The 20,773-nt window shown below is 42.1% G+C and overlaps 1 protein-coding gene across 2 annotated transcripts in view; it reads right to left on the bottom strand.

The window, feature by feature from the left end:
- The window catches only part of FGGY (FGGY carbohydrate kinase domain containing), a 308,806-nt gene that overhangs the window by 253,577 nt on the left and 34,456 nt on the right, over window positions 1-20,773 (bottom strand). The window contains exons 1-2 of one of the 2 annotated variants that reach the window (XM_050712118.1): window positions 18,393-18,411; window positions 17,461-17,536 (exon numbers count right to left, since the gene is read on the bottom strand). The gene's annotated coding sequence lies outside the window, so the exon portion shown is untranslated. Of the gene's footprint in view, window positions 1-17,460; window positions 17,537-18,392; window positions 18,412-20,773 lie in introns of those variants that run through there. The other variant, XM_035538252.2, reaches the window with a different exon arrangement.

Here is a 20,773-nt window from a genome sequence, read left to right as displayed (position 1 = left end):
AGCAGATAGCAAGACAAGACAATAGAAGGAAACAGTTAAAAGATCCTCTTTTGTTTCAATGATGTGACTTCTTTGTACAGACTGAACTTGCACATTTTCATTCAAAGGGCGTCAATTACTGAATTTTGAAGACTCCTACTATCAGCCTCTGCAATGGTGGAGACCCACGTCAAGACTTCTCTCAATGTCTTTCTTTCATTTTCTATTACAGTCTTGTACGAAACTTCAGTTATAAGGTCTGTGCCTCTCCTGAGGTCCAAGTATCTCATTCTCTGACCAAAACATATATGAATATAGGGCCTTCTGAGGTGGGGCTGCCCATAGGATAAGAACCCCAGCAAACAAGGTTGTTGGTAGACCCAACACCTCCAGAATTGCCTAGAAACTATTTGATTGTTTGTCTAAAGAGCTTGACAAAAGGTATTGTCTGTTCTTCCAGGAGAGCCTTAAAGAAAAAAATCTTTTTAGCTGCATACACAGCACACGGACCTCTCATCTTCATTATTTTGATTTGATTCAATTTTTATATACAAAATAAAAACTCTAAAACTTAGACTAAAAACTCTAAAAACTTAGAGTTCAAAATATGAACTCTAAGTTGAAAATAATCTATTTTGCAGGCAAACTCTCAAGGACAGGAAACCAAAGCACAGAAAGATTAAATGAATTGCCCAAGATTAAGAAAGAAATCTCTGAGCAAGCCAGAACTGAACCCAGTCCGAGTCCCAGTTCAGCACACAAACCACAAAGCAGTGCTCTCAGTGCCTATGCGCTGGGTGCTGTGCGGTGTTGGAACGCACGTGGCTTCACGGAGAGCTCCATCAGGCAGCCAGGCATCTCTGAGCGAGGTGCAGTAGCAGGATTACACTTTTCATTAAATGTTTAAGAGAAACTTTTCTCTCCAGCACCATCCACAAGCATGTAGTTGTTCTAGTCCAGAACTGGCTGGAAAACAGGAATTCTATTTTGCGATATTTTTTGAGGTTTTAGCATTTAGTTTCATTCTTGTGTTGGGATAATACTGAAATTGAAAAATGGAAATTTTCTTCGCAAAAGCCAAAGAGAGAAGTCAGTAAACATTTAAGAAGAGATGCAGCAAACATTTCCCTCTCAAATCCCTTAGAAGTGCTCTTATTGGGAATGCCACACATCCCTCGTACGCTCAAATCGTAAGATCTTGCAGTCTTTTCCCTCCAGAAGTTTTATCTCGGAGTGAAGAAAGTTTACAAGAGACAAGTTTCTTTGCAATTAATACAATCCCACCAAAAGTTCTTTTGTTAGCATGACATTTCTTTCCCAGCTTTAAAGTAAAATTTTCTTTAGGTATATAACTACAGGACGAGGAGGCCATAAACCAAATGCAAGTCCTGGGTCTCAAAATGTAGCTGATCATTTTTCATAGTCTATACCTGAAAATGTCTTGAAGGCTTACTAGAGTGGAATGTCTCATTTATCGCTACAGGTCACTTTACAGCCTTTTTTTTTTTTTCCTTTATAGCTGTTGAACCACAGTGAAATGATTAAGCTTTTAATTTGTTTTATAATTTTTAGGCTACAATCTAAAATACATTCTTCATATGAACCAGGCAACAGCATAACTCCTCTTTCAGGTGAGCATCAATCCATTGCTGTGTCTACTTCACCCTACACAGGCAATCTTTGCACAGAGTTCAGAAGAAGCAACTTCAGTTCACAGCACAGGTATGTTCTCCCCTTCCGAAATGCCCGGTTGGACTCCAGTAGCTATTGCTGGCAGTGCTGGGTTGTCTTTTTATCAGAGCAATTTCTGTAGTGCCAAATTTGTGTAACCTTACAGCCTGGCCCTACAGCTTCCAGAAACGTCTACTCTAGCTAAAATAGTATTGCTTATGCAAAGTATAAAAACTTGTGCTCACTGATTGTTTCAGCACCCAGCCAGGGACGAGAAACCTTTTGGCTTGACTCAGGAACAAGCCTCCTTCTTTCACCATTAAAGCATTCTGGAAAAGACTGAGGGAAAGCTAAAGCTATATAAAATGAAGTTATTCTAACAGCTTGTAAAGCCAGATGAGAGTCATTGCATTGTTTATGTACATGAGGGTACTGGGATAGACTGGACTGGATGATTTACCCGAGATCAAACAATGAGTCAGTGACACAGTTTTCTGCTGTCCAGTGAAAACACGGATGTACAGTAAGCCAAAAAGAATTCACTTATTCCCCATATCAAAAGGATAAATGAGAGTGTGTTCCCTCTCCTATCTGAGTTTGTGGTTCCAATAAGCATTGATAGAACTGACTTTGGCAAGCAGGAAATTAGCTGCACTAGTCACATATGCAGAGCATTTGCTGAAAACAAAAATCTTGAGTTACTCAATTAACAACAGTTTTCACTCACCGAAGCCCCAGGCCTATCTGACACAGCGGCAATTTATGCTTTGCTGCTTTCTTGAGAAGTTAGAAGGATACAACCCATTGAGTGCCCAAAGCACCGCGTGCCCAGTTAGGACACTGTGCAATGCCACAGTCTTGCCTCATGTTTGCATTCAAATCGCACAAAATAAGTTACTCAGTTTCACTCAACATCAGCTTAGATGGTGGAATTTTGAATTGTTCACGGATCTGATTTTGCTGGACTGATAGGATCAACAAGAAGCAGGAACAATTCAGCTGAAGGCTTGTCAACCCTCAGAATGCCCTGAAGTGGGCCATATCCTGCCATAAATATTTGCAGAAAAATCCTGCTGACCTCAGTGGTGGTTCTCAGTACAAAATGATGGCAGGATGTGGTCACAGTGATTTTTCTAATAATAGGTTTTCCATTGAGATCAATGGACATTGGGCCTCATTTCGTTGCCAAAGCTTGGTTCTGAGCTCTGAAGAGAGACATTGTTTTCCTGCAGCAGGGAGCACACAACTGCCAAATTTACTTCTGGCAAAGGCCGAGGTTTATTTTTAATGCTGAATAGCACCAAAAATGTCTGATGTTAATTAAGAGAGTGTCTTCCTTCTGCATACCTCAAAAAATCTTCCAATGCTGCTGTTGAAAATACACATAGAAAACATAAATATACACGTTTAAAGTCAGACATAAAATAAGCTAAAACCACTTTCCGTTTACCTGAATGCAATTCTAAGGAGAGTGTCCCATGGATGGAAGTAGCAGGTGCTCGGCTCTTCAGAAAAATCATGTCAATTTAATGTAGGTGTTGAAGCCCCAGAACTGCAAGTAAGTTCTCACAGGCACATTCCTAAGTCAGTAGGTAGCACCCTTCACTCCATTTTTCCTGAGCCAATCCCTCCCGCGGTGTTCATTACTGCTTTGATGCCTATGTGCAGAAATCCTTATCTTCAGGATGCTAAAGGATGACTAAATGTTTTCCAGTGTTTTATTCTTTATCTCAGTTCAACTTTAACTGATTTCAATCTTGTGATTCTGCTATAAAGATAAGAAGCAGCCTGCCAGGGAAATGAGCATTTCACAGGTTAACAGCACAACTTTTCTAAAGAGGAAACAGGTTTGTTTTCTGCCTTATTTTCTGGAAAATGTTAAAACAATAAAATGAATGAGAAGCAGTGGAGAACAAGTTGTAAAGAAGCTAATTTCCTGCTCACAGCAGCTCTGATAAATTTCAGTCTTGGATGACAGGGGTTGTGGAGGGAGAGGGGAGGGGCAGCTCTTCCTGGAAAGCCAGACAGGATAGGATTGATTTGAGAGCCAGACAGGATAGGATTGATTTGAGACATCTTCATTGCCAGAACAGCCGGTATTGGCTAATCATCAGAAAACAGACTTCAACCTACAGGAAGCGGAGAGCAACGAAGACGTCTGAATCAAACCTTCAGGTTCCAAATGTGTAAATGAACAAAATAATAACAACAACAACAAAAAAAAAAAGCCCTCGCTCGCACACAAGCCTTCCTGCAGACTGACAAATGCCAAAGGAAGTGCCAGTGCCCTGACTAACACAAGAATCCTGAAACGCTGCAGGCTCTGGTGCCAGCAGCGGCAGCACCGGCACCCGGTTAAAAGTGGGTGGCTGCCTGACACGGCTGCTGCCGGATGGACCGGACAGCTCAGCATGAATCACAGGGCAAAGGATTCCTGCAGTCCGGGAGGAATTGGTACACAGGCTGCCTGCTGCTTGCAGTTTTGTTGGTTTTTTTTTTTTTTTTTTTTTTTTTTTAATACTCCTGACTTTAAGAGACCAGCCGTTTCCTTCCTGATGTGCTCTGTGGGCGTGCAGCCGGCAGATGACTCCTCGCTGATGGCACCGTGCGTATGTGAGCGAGCGCATGGACGTGGTGGCGAGGGGTGGCAGGCTGAAAATCCCCAGGGACTGAACTCTGCTGGGTAACCCACACAGCCACAGCTGTGACTGGCTACTGACAGGGCAGATCTGCTGCCACTGCCCTCCCAAGGGGACCACGATGTACTTACACACACACACACACCGCACACACGAGACTACTACAAGTGAATCACACAGCACACTGAAGTCTTTTGGAAATCCTCCCCGGAAGGGGAAATCTCTGCATCCCCCTTGCTGCAAGCCTGGAAGCAGGGCAGAAGGTAACAGAGCTTTCTTATGCCCCTCCAAAGATCCCGGGATGCTCCCTAATTAGGGTTACAGTCAAAGCTGGCTTTGGTTTACTGACTCCTCTTGCCCCATAAGAGGGAGGGGGAAATGCTTCTGTTAGTCTGACAGTGTATCTTCACTCCCATCTCTGTCTGTCTGAGAACTATTCAAACCAAGCTATCTGGAGTCTGGGAAACCAGCTGAAATTATTCCTGCTGCCCATTCAGACTTCTGTTCTCTCTATACACCCCAGGTTACCTGTTTTAAAAGGTAGGATTAACACGATAACAGGCTATCATCGCTAAATATTTCGGAAGGGAAAACACTGATCCCACTCTCAAGATACAAGACCAACAGTGTGAAAATGTTAAGTCCAGAAGACTTGTATTTCAACTCTGTTCACTGCTAATTACCTCTTGACATGTTCCTTTAGATACATTTTGGTTTGCACTTTTCATACTGCAGCTCTCCTAGACACATCAGAGAAAGACAGATTGAAAACAGCCGAAGGAAAAGTGATTTTTAATCAGGTATAGACAGATACAATACTACTGACACCAGCTGGAGTCTTTGCATTTACTTCAGGGGGCTCTAGAACATCTCTATCACCCACTGGCCGGCTACTCTGAGAAGCAACTGCTTCCAAAGGTAGCCTCTTACGTGTACTACAGGACTGCCAATTTGGAGAGGAGAAACGAGACTAAACCTATCAGAAAAGACAACGCAAGAAAAAAGGTACAGTCAAGCTGACACCCAGCTTCCAGAGAGCAGGAAAGCCACGCTTCAGCCAGATCCTCGTTGAAGGCTCAGCAAGGGGACAGTGGCACGCATCAAGCAGTACTCTTCCAGTACTGCTTGAAAGGGATCTTGCATCTGCTCCTTCCCATTAGAGACATCTTGACCAGTTTGTCTTTCTTCCTACTTGTATCTTCCTTCTCTCCCATCAACAGGCTTGGTTTTCTCCATGTTGTATTCTTTTGTTTATCAATCCTTTCCTTTCTTTTCCCATACTCGTCTCCTCACAGTTTCAAAAGGCACTTGCCAAAGTTCCAAATCTATACTCTATCTTCACTCCCTGCGGCTTGCCAGCCAACTTCAGCACTTCTAATCAAGCTCTTCTGGAAATCCTGTCATCCCTTGGCTTAGAGGATTCTTTCCCTTAACGATTCCTCTCATCCCACTCCGATCACTCTGTGCATGTGCTCTAATGAGGAACATCTATTGCCCTTCTGGTTTTCACCTTTTATGGGCCTCTCAGTTCCCTTCTCTTCTACCCAGAGAGAAAGCGGCAAAGAAGAAATCTCATCCACAGCCACAAAAAATAAAAATAAAAATTACAGCATCTTTAAGCAGACAGAAATCCTTCTGCACTCCAGACCTATCCCCCCATCCAAAATGAAATCTATGTAAAGATGAGTAGAAAGAAAGGTGTTACTTCAACCCAACTTCAAGTTCCATCCACTACAAACACAGGTGCAAACAGCACCAGGAGGTTAGATGTGGCTTTCAAATAAAGAAAGGAATATGATGTTCAAAGAAGACAGCATATCACCTGCTTGGAACCAACCAGAGACATGCCCAGTGCATATTATTGGCCCTATTCTTAATTGATTAAATCTCACCTCTACAATTTTGTAATTGAAACGCTGACACCTGTGCTTCTGACAGCAATCTAATTGGCCCCTACAGGACTTGTTTACCAATGGGACACGTTTCTACTACAAAAATCTTGGCACTGAGAGAAATCACCTAGTAACCTGATAGTGGCACCAGAGGCAGTCAATGTCCCCCTCACTCTCATTCTCACCTGTATGCCGCTCGCTTAATGAAACAGCCTGCAACTCACAGTGCTCTTTGTACTCGTGTTTATCACGACAATCAGGTCCAGCAACAGCAGCAAGTTAATATATTTACTTTGGGAAGGGGTGAAAGAACAAGTCCTGGTTATGGTACCCCACATTTGGTCAGGATCCTGCTTGGCTAACAGAGTGTCAATACTGATAAACTTCCTGGTCTTGCCTGTTCAACCCTGCTGTGCAATGGCTCCTGGATCCATCCAGTGCGGGTAGCTGTGGGTAGGGGAAAGTTCATGGTGAAGTGCTCACGGCTAACAGAAAAATGGTTTGCAAATGAGTTGCTATAATCTCAAAGAAGCGTCTCTATTGCCTGCAATTTTTCATGGTTCCACTGTAGTCTTTAACAGGTGGCTCACTTCCTCTGTGTAGTTCTGATTTTGTTGACAGCAGACTATGCTGCGTCTTTGTGGGGTGACAATATATCATTCTTTCCACCCACATTATTTTTCCTTCTGCCCAAATCACACAAAGACGTTGATTGATCAAGGATCCAGTCACTTATGGACAGAAAAACGTGGAGTGGTAATTTAAATGCAACAGACTAAGCAAAATAAAAAGAAAATTCTTCACATCTATATTTCCAGTACATCTGAAAATTCACCAATTCTAATGTGCTTCAGGAGATAAGTCCTTACATAACATCATATAAACAATTCTCATCCCGTTTTTGTGGTTTCAAGACTATAATACTCGTATCCTCAGAAGTATCACTTAACTTTATCTCCACACCTAAAATGATTCAGCCTTTGAAAAAATAGTTTTGATCTGAGTTCATCTGACATTTCCAAATTTCATACAAGAGGCTGAAAGAGTGTACTGGCATTTACAACAAAACCACAGCATGGTAGTTCCACAAACCACCCCTCCGGTTTCTTAGACCTGGCTGCCTTAGGTGGACCACCACTTCAAGCCTTAACTTTGCTGACTGACTTAACAATTTGTTCCTGGTATCATGTGACGAGTTTTTGAAGCTCACATGTGTAATTGGGCATTTGCTGCCAGTATGAAAGGCAAAAAAAAATTAAAAAATATAGTAGAACATGAGGTTCCAATTGTCTGAAAAACAGAAACATCTGTTGTAGTCATGAGCAGTTGATTAGTGGAGTTCATTTCTAGGGTAAGGCTTCAGTAGATCAGCTCTTCTATCTAAGTATGTCATTGTAGTCACTGGAAGCATTACAAAGAGTTACAAAGAATAAGCAGCAGAGATATAAACAATTTGTTAGGGTGCTAGTATTCTTAAAAGCCAAATATAATGCGTCGGTCTTTAGCACTTATTCACTGCTTTCCATGATATCAGCATGTGAAATTAATAACTGTACTTAAACCTTGCTTTTATCCACAACAGCTAAACATCTGCCAGCCCTTCAGTTATAAACCTGTACTATTTTTGAAGCTTATAACTGGAGACGGCAAAAATTCTTTCTAAAGATAAAACACAACATACAAGCTGTCAGTCTAAACACAAAATAATCAAACCAAGTTGGGCTCTGTCTGCCAGTCAAGACAATGACAAAAACATCAGTTGTTTTTTGAGATGCTGCTTGGACTTCAAGCCAAAGCTTTTCCAGCTCATTACACTAACATAAGGATTAACACCTTGAAACATTTGTGCAAAAAGCAGAGGTTAATCAGAAATGCTAATTCAGCCCAGGTGCACTGTATAGCTTCAGTGGTATGGGATAGATGGCTGAGCTGTATGCACTACTTTAATTAAGGTTGCTGTTGCAAACCTGTACCCACAACACCACAAGCCTTGGCACCCAGGAGTACAAGAAGCCATTAGGAAGAGGATGTCTTTAAGGTTAAGCCTCACCTTCATCAGCCTGAATATCTAACTGAAGGTTCAGTAGGAATCCTAGCTTTAGCCCTTGTTCAGTTCCTGGTATCAGTGGCCTGACCTAACCTCCAAATTTCCTAGTTCTCCATCTGCATCCACCTGTCACCTCGTGGATATTCCTCACCCAGGAACAGGGTACTGTTACATTAAAAATAACAACTAAGACTCGGTAACATTTTTCCTCTTGACTTTACAGACTATTCTGTTTTTATCAAAAATATAAAATAACAAATACAAAATAACTTATAAGATTGGTGGGTTTTGTCTTCAGGTATATAATTTCATTCAACGTGCTGTGCAACCCTAGCATGACTCTTGGAAGACTGTTTAATTTTATAGAAATTAAAAGGTGTCCCCCTTTTATCATGAAGGGCAAACTTCCAAGACAGTATAGGTACCTAAGAAAATGGTAGTTACTGAGGGACAGCCAGTGTTTTCAGTTACTACGCAAAAGGAGAAGAAACTCTTCACACTTTTTAAAAATAAAAATTGGATTTGACTGTGGAAACTATTATCGGATGTCCCTAACTGATACTGGTTCCATCCGTACAGATCCAACTTTTGCAAGTATTCTTCCACCTTCGAAAAGATATCGCACCCCCTGAGCTCCCTTCCATACTTTCCAGCTCTCTGGAAGCACCTGGGTGAGGAATACCCATGAGGTGCCAGGTGGATGCAGCTGGAGCACTAGGGAACCTGGAGGTTAGGTCTCTCTGAAGAATGTGTTCCTGTTTTCTCTTCTGTTTTCTGTGAAGAATGTGTGCCTGATTTCTCCTCCCTAACCTCATAATCACCTGAAAGCACTGTTCTTGAGATGCTAGTGAAAGCAAAGATGATCACAGTCTCTAGACAACACATCTGATCATGCTTCTGATCATGTGTGCAATTGACTTCTGAACCTACATAGTACAATGTGTGGTGAGCCTCTGTGGAGCGAGCAAAGTCCAAGCCTCACCCTAGTCTGGCTTTTCTAAGTACACACGTAGTGTACCGAGTGTGCCCCTTTCTGAGAATTAGAGTCCAATTGTTTCATCCAGGAGACTTACGCTGACCCCAAAGAGTTGCTTGTAACTTGCATGCGTCCTTCCCTGGAAGCCCACCTGGAGAAGCACCCAGTTCACTGTTTAATCCTGGTGGGTTGTGTGATGGTGAAAATGCAGCAGAGCTGACCAACAGTGAGTTTAGAAATATTTACAAAACTTCTCTTAAAAAAACAGAAATCAGCTCCGTGCAGATTACCTTATCTCAGCTTCCTCATAGCTTTAGCAGATTCCCTGGGCTGTATCAGGCCTTCTGCAAGGATACAGGATCCAGGCAGGTGCAAGAACTTTCTTCTGAATGTGCAGCTCTTTCAGACCAGCTTGCTTTCTGTGAATTACACTGGCTCTTCATCCATGCTACGAACCTCTATTCATTTCTTTTCCCATGTAGCCCGAGACTTCCTGTGTGAGGTTTCCCCTTTGCTTCTCCCACAAATCTTTGTACTGCCCCTTCATGGTATACCTGAACTGTCTTTTAACAACCTAAACTGAACTCACTGGATGCAAGTCAGATGGAACAAACAAACAAAAAATGGCCCCAAACCTGCATGTGCACTGTGCCTAATAAGCCGGTCCAGGCCACAAACTGCTTTAACATGAACAATCAACTCTTTTAATAGAAATAGCTCACACCTAGCTATCTTGACATACGAGCAAACAAAAATGACGTGCATCCACATGTCCTAGTCACTCCTGTCAGTTCTGGAGACTTCCACTCCCTGGATAAGTGTCACCTTTTGCCCAAAACTGCAAGCACTTTCATGGATTGCCATTAAGATGTAATGATAGCCTTTGTTGCTGCAAACACATTTCATGATACAGAAATTCCATTGCATCAGCTTCCTAATATCATAAAATTAATTCAAATTTGTATCAAAGACCTAAGTTCCCAAAATTGTTGCTGCTGCCACACCTCTAGCTCCATGAATAAGACGACAGGACAGGTTCTCAGCAAGAAATAAGGGATAGAGGATCTCTGGCGAGCCACAACGCTACCAAAAGCCTTGGGGACTCAGGTATTAGTTTTCCCTCTGCCACGATTTACACACAACAGAAACCTCTAAACCATCAGATCACCGGTGAGTGAGCTGTGGCACAGCTCTGTGCACCTTCGCATCGGGGATGGAAGAAGATGCACTTAAACAGTGGAAAGATAACGAAGTGGGAGACAAAGCTCTGTCCTTCCACCACATCACCCGTTGTGCACACTCAGTCTTTCAAATTGTTGCTGCCAGCACAGGACCACTGCTAGCACTGTTGCAGGAAACAGGCAAGACTTTAATGAACAGTGGTTCGGGGATTTATCTCACGAGTGGGCTTAGGAAGGATCAACAATAACAACACTCAACCTCCAGCATCTGTCTCATCTTCTCTGCCTTCTCTTCCTGAGAAGAAACAGAAACAGCTCCTGTGGGAGGCTTTAAACTAGATGGGGCAAAGTGAAAGTACAGAGGCCTTCCAGCACTGAAAAAGCCTGCAGGAGGCACAGAGCCTGGAGAGCAGAGGAGGGACTGCTTGGTTTCGGTGTCTGTATCCGTTATGAGTAAGGCAGCGGTGCCCTGACAAGAAGGCCTGAAGAAACTGAGGTGTGGCAGCTCTTCGACGCAGCAAGAGAGGGAGCAGCAGCCTACATAGCAGGTTTCCTCTAGGATGGGCCGGAGTAAGAGCGAGGGCAAGAGGTTCCTGTGCTGATGTGAGATGGGCTCCAGCCTCTGCCAGAGCTGGGTGACTCACGGCAGGAGGAAAAAAAAAAGGCAAGACTTGGCAACCTGGGCTGTCTCACACAGTACTAGATTTTGTTCACCACAGGATAACCGAGGCCTTTGTGGCATGTGGTCAGACCCTGCAGTAAAGGACAGCTTTCCTTGTCACTCTCTGGTCTTAACAGCAGCAGAACGTATCACTTAACTCATGCCGCATAGAACTGTAAGAGGGCTTCGAGTCCTGATTCTCCCTTGCTCCAGCTGCCCAAACAACAGGTAGCAAGCAGAGCGTGGAGAAGTGATGCTGGTGGGACTCAGAGCCTCCTTCTCTTTTCTCTTTTCAGGTCCCAGCAGCAGCTGGACCTGCCCAGCCCCAGAAGCTGGCAATATCCTCCCGGGACAGGTCGCCGCTCCCACACAGCACAGAGAAACCAGGGCTGTGACTCACGTGTGGAACCACTTCCTTGGAACAGCTGTAATGGCTCCCATTTCCTGCTCGCTACCCTACCCAATTTTTAAGGTTCCCATCCACACCACAGGAAGCAAAGAGCTTGCACAACAGCTGCGGGTCTGCTGTAGCTTACAGCGCAGCACTTCGAGTTCTTTGTGGCTACTACCTTTAAAAGCTGTGCTGTAAACTGCAGCGAAGACAAGTGAAGGTGGGACAAAAGAAAGCCGCACCCGCTTCTTCTAATCAGAGCCCTACGAAATGCCATCTGCCTTTTTGGTAAACTGTTAGTATCACCATAGTTTGCTTTTAGGGCCTGTGGAAAAATAAATAAATAAATCCCCAGTGTCTTTTGTAGTTATTAGAGCAACTATAATCTCACCAAGAATACTTTACCGGAACTGGCTGTGACTACAGAGTATCTTTCTCCTTCCATGGAATGTATTAAGCACTCTGACACTATTTTATTACTTTGCCTCTTGCAATGCAAATGGTATAAAAATTGTACAACCTGGAGAATACAGAGAAGACATCTCACGTGCCTGGAGATGACATAGCATGTCTTCCCTCCTCGCCCAAGTGAGTCCTGAAGCCATGATGCTTAAAAATGGCCAAATCACATACTGCTGAGTTTTCAGTAGGCTAAATCAAATATTCCTAATGAAGCCTTTAAAAAAAAAAGTGGATAATACACGCGTGGCCCAGCTCCTGCAACACGTCACTGAACACCCTGCCCTCTGGCCACCGCTGCCTCGTGAGCAAAGTGCCACAATTATTTGAGTAACCGTGTTTAAAGGATACTGTGTGACAACACTAACAAGTAAACCGAGCCGTGATGGTTGATTCTGAATTCTGCAAGTTTGATTTTCATAAGTGGTTATGACATTGACAGGTAGAATACATGAGCTTGTATTGTTTATATCAAAATACACTTAGAATGAAAGTGTATTTGCTTACTGACCAAATACGCTAACACTAAAATGTTAGCTTTACATAATCTACATACAGAGCCCATCCCTGGAAGTAATAAACTATCCATTAAAGTTTCCTTACCTATTTAGTGACATTTCCTGATAAACTCCCGTTTACAAGTGCAGATTACATTTAATATGCATGGCTATAACAACATTAGCTTGTACATAAAGTATGCTTTATCCTGCGTTATCGGAATTGTCCTTGAATTCCTCATGTGGGTAAAGGGTAAATTCAGATACCTTTAGTCACTTTTTTTCCACAAGTCTCACGGAATCAACTGGAAATTATTAAAGAATGAACAAAAGGCTGAGACTGCAGACAGGGCTAAAACAAGGGTTACAATTAGACAGTGGAAATTCAGAGCACCTGGGTGATTGAAAGGCCTCCTGCTTTTCTAAATATCCCCGTCAAAACATTCAAATGTTTTAGCTGCTTTGTCAATAAGGTCACAACAGTATGATCTCCTAAAGTGGCTAGATTTATATTGTCTGAAATGTGATTCTCCAGTTCTGTTTAATTCACATACTGGAAGGAGAATATGTCCTTGATTTGACTGTGTACACACAAAGAACGCAGTTGGAACAGTCTATAAAAAATATTAACATCACTAAAACTGACAGAGGCGCTTTGCTACAAATTTGTACATAAACAAGGACTAGTGAGAGCCCCATGCAGAGCTCCTACGTTGTGGACTACAAAAAGCAACACAATCACAGGTTGAGAATGGCACTACTGAGCGTGAGAAGGGGGTTGTTAATTCAGGTTGACTGTAGTTCAGTTGCATTAAAGTGCTTTGTGTACATAAAGAACTTTTCCAAAATTCAAAAAAAATCTAAACTTTTCTAAAACATCCAAGACCTTGACAGTTTGGTCTGCCTTAACGACGCTGTATGGGAGACAAGCCACTCTGCACCAAAATGGCTTTTCACTTTAAAAAGTACACGCGCGCACTTTCTGAAATCAGACTCACTGCTGTGCTGCTGGCAGTCCTCTCACCAGCATTTCATGCGTGCATTTTCCCAACAGCGTACATCCTCCAAACTCTGGGTCATAAAACCTGACGCAGGGTGTACAGAGGGACCACTACCACCAGACAGCTTCCAAACCTACAGCTGGAAATGCTTTTTTTTTTTTTTTTCTCCCAAATTATCAAATTCCATAGCCATTAGGCAGACATGCCACCTCCCACCTCGTCATATCAGAACTGCAGACAATCACCCTCTTCCTTATTGCCTGATCAATGATTCTGTCTGATCACCCCCTTCCTTATCGTCTGGTCTTTCTTCCTATATATCTCATTGACCACCAGTCAAATATGCAAATAACACAAGTTTTACCATGTTTTACATGACAGACATACTAAAAATACCAGCAGGTATAAAAGCATTAGAAAATATACAATGGATCTCTGCTAACAATGTGCATTAACTGCATGCAAGGCATTGTCATTACTTTTATCCAGCCCATCGGTACTGTTAACCTCACCTACTTAATCCACAGGAACACACCTAGCACTGGTGCAAAAGGAAAATGAGGTAGGAAACACCTTGTGATCTCAGAATAAGAGAAGACAGGGATGGAACAACAGAATCAAAGAAAAGCAGTATTTCATCCTTGTAACTGCGGAATCCGGTTTTGTAATAATAATTGTTTGTGCGGCTGACTTCCTTTAACACCTGTGACCCTGCTTGTCCCGGCCTCGCTGCCTGCTGGAAACTTGGCAAAAGACGAGAGAAGAGATATTAGGGAACCAGTGCGACATCCTGAGAGGGGCCATAAAGTCCAAAGGTTGCACAGAATTGCCAGGAGCAGTCTGATAAACTAAGGAAGCATGTGGCTCTGAAGAGACACACTGCTGTGCCCGAGTACATTATGTCCAGCCGCTGCGGGCTGCACCCAACGTCTCACACGCTCGAAAGAGCACGGTAAGTAGGGACCTCTTTTGCTGCCCTTTCCCAACCAACCCCCTTGGAAAAGAAGTATTTAAGCTTCTTTCTGAAATGAGTATCTGACCACCGAGTGCACTGCACATGCCAGAATTTCACAGATCTTAAATTTGAAAAACACTCCGCATCATTTTTTCAAATTAAGCGAGGGTGATTTGTTAATTTAATAAAAAGAAAAAAATCCTATGTAAATCCCCTTCTGAATTAGCATATTCAAGCCTTTCCAAAATCTGGCTCCAGGAAGGAACTTGTCCTTAAAAACCTATCAGACTGTAACTAAGCTTGTAACTTGGCACATGAAATAAATAAACCAATAATCAGATCCTTCAGAAATGTTCAATTAAACCTGTAGAAATTTCTAATAAAATATTTAGCATTCGAAGAGCTTTTCTTCAGGAGAGTTTAGCAGCTATGGTTTCATGCTAGGAAGAGTATGGGGCATTTATAAGCAAGCTTTTTGCCCCTCTTTCCTATCCACCACTGGCTCCGTTCTATTAGCACAACTTTTTGTGAAGCCGCACTGTCGAGCTGAGCAGAAAACTCTTTTCTGGCTCTGGGAACAAATCAAACCAAGAACACAGCATGGCCCCCGCAAAGAACTGCGTGAGCACAAGCGAAGAGGCAGCGCAGGAACGGCAGCCAGGGGAGGGAGGAAAAAGGACATGAATTGCTTTGGGCTCATATTGCTGCTGACTACTTTCTATTATAAAACCATAACCTAATACGCTTTCAAGACTACGGCTCTGAAGTGCCTCGCATGGCGCACCTCCTTCCCTAGGCAGAACCCTACGGGGCTCCATAGCGGTGCAGCACCGTGCCTGTGTGGGGAGGCAGGCTCAGACAGCACGCTCTGTTACACTTTCCACTCTTCATAAACAAGAGGATAACCCCAGCAGTGCTCGTAAACGCTGTTCTTCCTCGAGAAGCAACAGCAAACCCCCCAAGCAGGGCTCTCCGTGTAAGCGAAACGCCTGCCCCGGGAGGGCTGCCCTCCCCGGGGAGCTCGGCTGTGGGAAGCAGGAGCAAGGAACTGCCTTTTTAGGACTCCGGCTGAGCGGAGCCGGCAGGCAGCAGGGCTCCCGCAGCAGCTCCCGAGCCTTTTAAGGAGAAACTCAGGTATTTCGCTATCAGGAGCTGGGCCAGCCCCGCAGCAAGGTGAGGCGAGGCGAGGCCCGCCACAGGCCTGAGGGACCCTCGGCTGCGGCCACCGTCCTGCTGGCTGCAGAGCGACAGCCCCGTGCTGCCGGCCTCCAAGCATTTCCAGTAGGCCTTATTAGGAAGTCAAGGAGCCTCATTAATCGTTTTCCTATCTGTAAAAGCCAGATGGTTTGTGGGTGAACCGTACTTGATTTTAATGTGACATTTCAAGGCGTTCGAGGCAACATTTTGGAGCGCGAGCCCCTAATGGCAGGCATCTTGTTAACTGCCTAAATAACAGGGCAGATCTTCAGAGGTGGTGAGCAACTGGATTTTCTGAAGACTTCAACAGAAGGGGCAGGAAACTCGGAGCCTCCGAAATCCAATTTATTTAAGTAAATTTTAGGAACACACATGATTAAGACTCCTCCCCATTTGACTAAAAATTAAGACTGCTGGACAGAAAGCAAAGAGATTTTAGCCCTATTGGTCTCAAATTACATTATTTTGTTTTGCTCTCCAGACAGATAAAACATGTAATAAAAAGCAATCTACTACACAACAAATCCATCTATACAGGACATATGGGTAAGCACGCTGACCAGGAACTGTCCCATATTGTTCTTTCTACTTCCCTGACTCTAGCCTTCTCAAGGAAGAAGAGGAGGCTGTGAGTCAAATAGGAAAACAAAACAACGATAACAACAACAACAACAAAAAACAACCACAATTTCTCCCCACCAATATTTATTTTTGAATTTGTTTTGTAAACCTTTCCTAGAAAATGGCAGCAAAAAGATGGAGCGTCCTTGAACATTTTTCTTTGGCAAAAAAAAAAAAAGTTATTTTCCTTTAGATATGATTAAAAAAGCATTTACAGAGTAATATTAAAATCAGCCACTACCATCCAGGAATAAACACAGCATCCCAGTTTTGAATAGGAAATAGCAAATTGGAATTCAAGGGATTACCCCTACATTTTGCCATCTTAGTTCCTCAAAGTTAACCTTTGATAACTGTCTGGCTTAAAATGCTAAGCAGTATAATTTTTAATCAAATTTAGCAAATTTTAACCCAGAGACATGCGAATGATTTGATAGTTTTGATCTGTACCACATTTTAAATCCACAGATGACAAGCACCTGCTCTACATCACGAACTACTGCCATCATTAGTGCCTTCAGGTAATAACCTCAGCAGGGAGACCAAAACTTTGATTAATCTTGCCACATCCCACTTGCAACATATTGGGAAGAAAACATGGGTGAAATACTAATTACACATGGATAATCACAGGGCATCGGTTTCTAGGATTCTTTACACGAGACCCATCAGGAGAAACAAGTACAAAGACAACAGGAAAAGTTGCATTAAACGAAAGAAAAATATCTACATACATGATAAACTTATTCAGTATGAGCTGAGCCATTGTGTAGGACTTACTCCAGTTGCTGATGAGGCTGGGATTTCATTTCTACAGCTCCAAAGGAGCACTAGGGTAGGACTATTTTCATAAAAGAAATAAAAGCTTTGACACCGGGTTTCATATTATAAATTTCTTCTTTAAAATAACTTGCTTGCCAAAGCAGTTCAGCTGCCAGAAATGGAGAAAAGCAGGCAAACTATTCCCTTAAAAGCAATGACTGTGCTATGCTGCACAGGTACATGAGGCATTGCTCCAGAACTGGGGAACATTGGCTCATTAGGAGCAATTAAAAAAACTCTGAGGGGATTTTAAAAACAACAACTTCCAAAAACAAAACATGCATATATACCACATGCATTTGTTTATGCAGCTGTAATGAGTGATGAAATCCATTTATGAGCTGAAGTCACAAGATTCTAAGCAGGTCTTTGTTTAATCTCAGTAAGTCATGACATTTCCCCACTACTTATAATAATGTGATTTGGATCAACATTTTCAAACTTATGCACCTGGTTTTTAACAGTGCTTACCGATTGCACTTCTCATCTGCTTCACTGGAGACTGAACAGCCAGTCTACTTCTGAGCCACCACTTCGATTAAGCATCCTAAACACAGATATAGAAACTTCGTTTTACTTTAAAATATGCATGCAATTTTTGAATTCAGCATATATTCTGCAACTCTCACTCAAACTGAGACTCTATGCAACCTGCAAAGAGTGTAAACAAAAATCAATGAGACCATTAGTGGGATGAATACTTACAGCATCAGCCTTTCTATAACCAAAAAGTCTTTTTTTCTGTAACAATAAAGGTCTTTTGGATGCCCTTAAGAGACTTAAGAACATTTGCTATAGACAATGGCTTTCCCTCCAGCATGTTGCTGTGACTTGGAAGAATAAAATGATGAGAAATGCAGCAGATAGCTGCTTACATCAGTGCAGCATTAGTGCCCTGAATAACAAAGGCAGGACGGAGTACGAAGGGAAAAAAAAATTAACCCTAATAAGTTACTTATATTCCAAGTGTTTATAAACCATGCTAGAGTCTAGATTATATAGCTGTAACAGTACAGGAATCAGTACTACTGCATGTAATTCAACACTGCATTTTTAACTTTGATATTAAGAAAAACAATAACAAAAAATCAACAGCTTTTGCCACCGCTGCTTTTGCCATTGCTCTTCTATTACCTTTCCAAACATATCTGATGTTTTGTGAAGATCAGATCAAAATGAAAAGAATCGAGTTCCATGTTAATATAAACAGCCTGACTTTTTTTAATCTTTCTTTTAAGGAAGGAAAAAAGATTAGACTTTTGATCTGAACAAAAAAGAATCTGACTAATGCACAAGAGCAGGACATCCCAGACACAGAAAAAAGTCAGCCTTTAAGGTCTCAATGAAAATGTTGCTCCCTACACCCATTTCTCTATTCTGCTTCTCATATTTGGCCTACTCACCTGTCACTCTCCAGAGTCCCAAATTAGCCAGGAAAACAGGTAGATTTTACACCATATCATTAAATCAAGATGGCAGAAGAATATAAGGAAAATGCACGGATCTTTCACCTAGAACACTGCACTCCAAGCAGCCTCTTGTTTATACTCGTAAAAGCATAAAACACAAGACAACAACTTCAGCAGCTTGGACCCAAACTTGGGAAGGCTCTAAAAAGGCCAAGCCAAATATGCACAATAAGCAAAATCAATGTATCACCTAACTGGCAAAAAGGGAATATGTTCCTGTACCTAGCATTTTTTTACGACCTGTTTTTGTTTATTTAGGAAAATAATATGCACCGTTGTCAGTGTTCTTCCCAATGTGGAAAAAAAAAATAATCCTCAAATGACTCTCAACATGAGGCAGCCAGGGAAGCACGGGGATTGCTAGAATGCAAAGGGGCACCTTTTCTGTCATCTTCAGACACACGCTGGATGTGTTTTTATGTTACACACAAGTACTTGGGAAGACAGACAGTATTTGCAGTATAGTATAAAGGCTTTGTTGGCTTGCTTTATCTTAGGATGGCTGCATCACTCAAGTGAAAAGGTATGCAAGTCATATCAAGAATCTGTAATATTCTTACTGCCACATCATTTTATATATGCTAGATATTTTCATGGGAAAAAAAAAATCAGATGCAGTATTCCTACCTAAATTGGGATTATATTTTATATTCCACTTTTTCCAGTGTCCTGTTCATTTTCCTTTAGATCTCTGGGATCTACTGTACCAGTCTCCCAAAAAGAAAATGACTGTAACTACTTAAGTCAGAGTGCCAACTGAAAAACATGTATCAGAAGAAAACATTAGTTAATGGGCCCGTCCACATGAACTAAATCCAGCTGAAAAGCTCTGAAAAGGCACATTAAAAAATAACTGTAAGAGCATTAAGCAAACAGTTTCCTTACTGGATTTGCTATAACCGACTAAAATCTTTCTTCCCCTTTCCACATTAAAGGATACCCCAAAAACCACATTTTGCATATTTTATTAGCTCAAACCTTTGCTAACATGGTTCCCAGGGCAGACCAAGTCTAACAAACTTTTAAAAATGAATCTTGCATTACTGAAAAAAACAGTATTAGGATCTGGTGGAGGGCAAACAACGGGGCTATCAATCGATAAATGTCTACTCTTATTCCCAGACCTTGAAAAGAATTCTAAACAATTTTTAGCCTCTGAGATTCACAATTTATTGAACCTGAAGTAGCACACTAGCTTTAGTAATCAATGTTACCCATCTCATGCTTCTGTCTGCTTGCAGAGAGCATTGCACATTGGGAGAAGAAAAACATTTTTGTGACTGTTTAAATAAATAACAGTTGAAAGTTTCTTGAAAGGTCAGAAAGCTAGGAGTTCTCCTGCTAGAAACAGGATAGCAGGCAGAGAGCAGGTAAGACGGTCAGAGGTGTATGGAAGTACAATCTATCAGATTGATAGCACCACTAAGTATATGGTACAATTATATCTTATCTTCCCAGACCTGCAACCAAAATAAACCACATCGAAGTCTTGGAGTCTGATTCTGTTGTCTTTAAGCACACACCCCTTAGGGTGGTGACCCAGGACACACCACACATCTTTTACTTCATGTAAGACAAAATCAAAACAAATATAATCAGTATTTTTCCTTTTAGGACTCTCGCAGAGGCTCTTTGATGTGTTTTCCCTAATCGTTTTCTCTTTTTAATCATCACACTCAGGGGTTTCTCTGAGATTATAATGGTCTAGTTTTTATGTAACCTCTTCCATGCGGGCGCATTCCCAAACTCCCAACACAGCAACTGCTGTAACAGTACACAGCAACTCTACACCGAAGAATACCTTGTCCAAATGAAACCAAAAGGGAAATTTAGATGAGTACATTCTGCTTAGGTTGGAATTTTGGCTCAGACACAGGAGTTAACGCTCCCGGCCTTACAAAAAGCAGCTCTAATAGAGATACTGAAAATGAAAGTATCTCTTCTAATTCAAAACTGAAAATCTGGCCACTTCGATAGCATGTTTCTCTGCTCTGGGAAATTTTACTTATCTATATGCATTCACAAAGGGGAAACCCTTGGTTCTGTGAGTTAAAAGGGGTTTGCCATGCCCTGACTAGACTTGAGAGTCGACCAGTAAGATTTAGGAACCACGGTATAAAACCAGTTACATTTCTAATTTCTACCCAGCTACTTGCCAATTTGTCTTTGGGGCAATTATCTTAATTCTCTTCAGCGATATCTCTATTTACACAGAGAATCTTTAAATACATAATCACATCCTTTTCGGTATCATCGAGGAGCTTCATTGGCGTACTACAGTTTTAAACGTTTCCAGACCGACTATTAATAAAATA

Source organism: Cygnus atratus, chromosome 8 (assembly GCF_013377495.2).
Source record: "Cygnus atratus isolate AKBS03 ecotype Queensland, Australia chromosome 8, CAtr_DNAZoo_HiC_assembly, whole genome shotgun sequence".
In the NCBI taxonomy this organism is placed as follows: Eukaryota; Metazoa; Chordata; class Aves; order Anseriformes; family Anatidae; genus Cygnus; species Cygnus atratus.
This window is presented reverse-complemented; position numbering and strand designations above follow the sequence as displayed.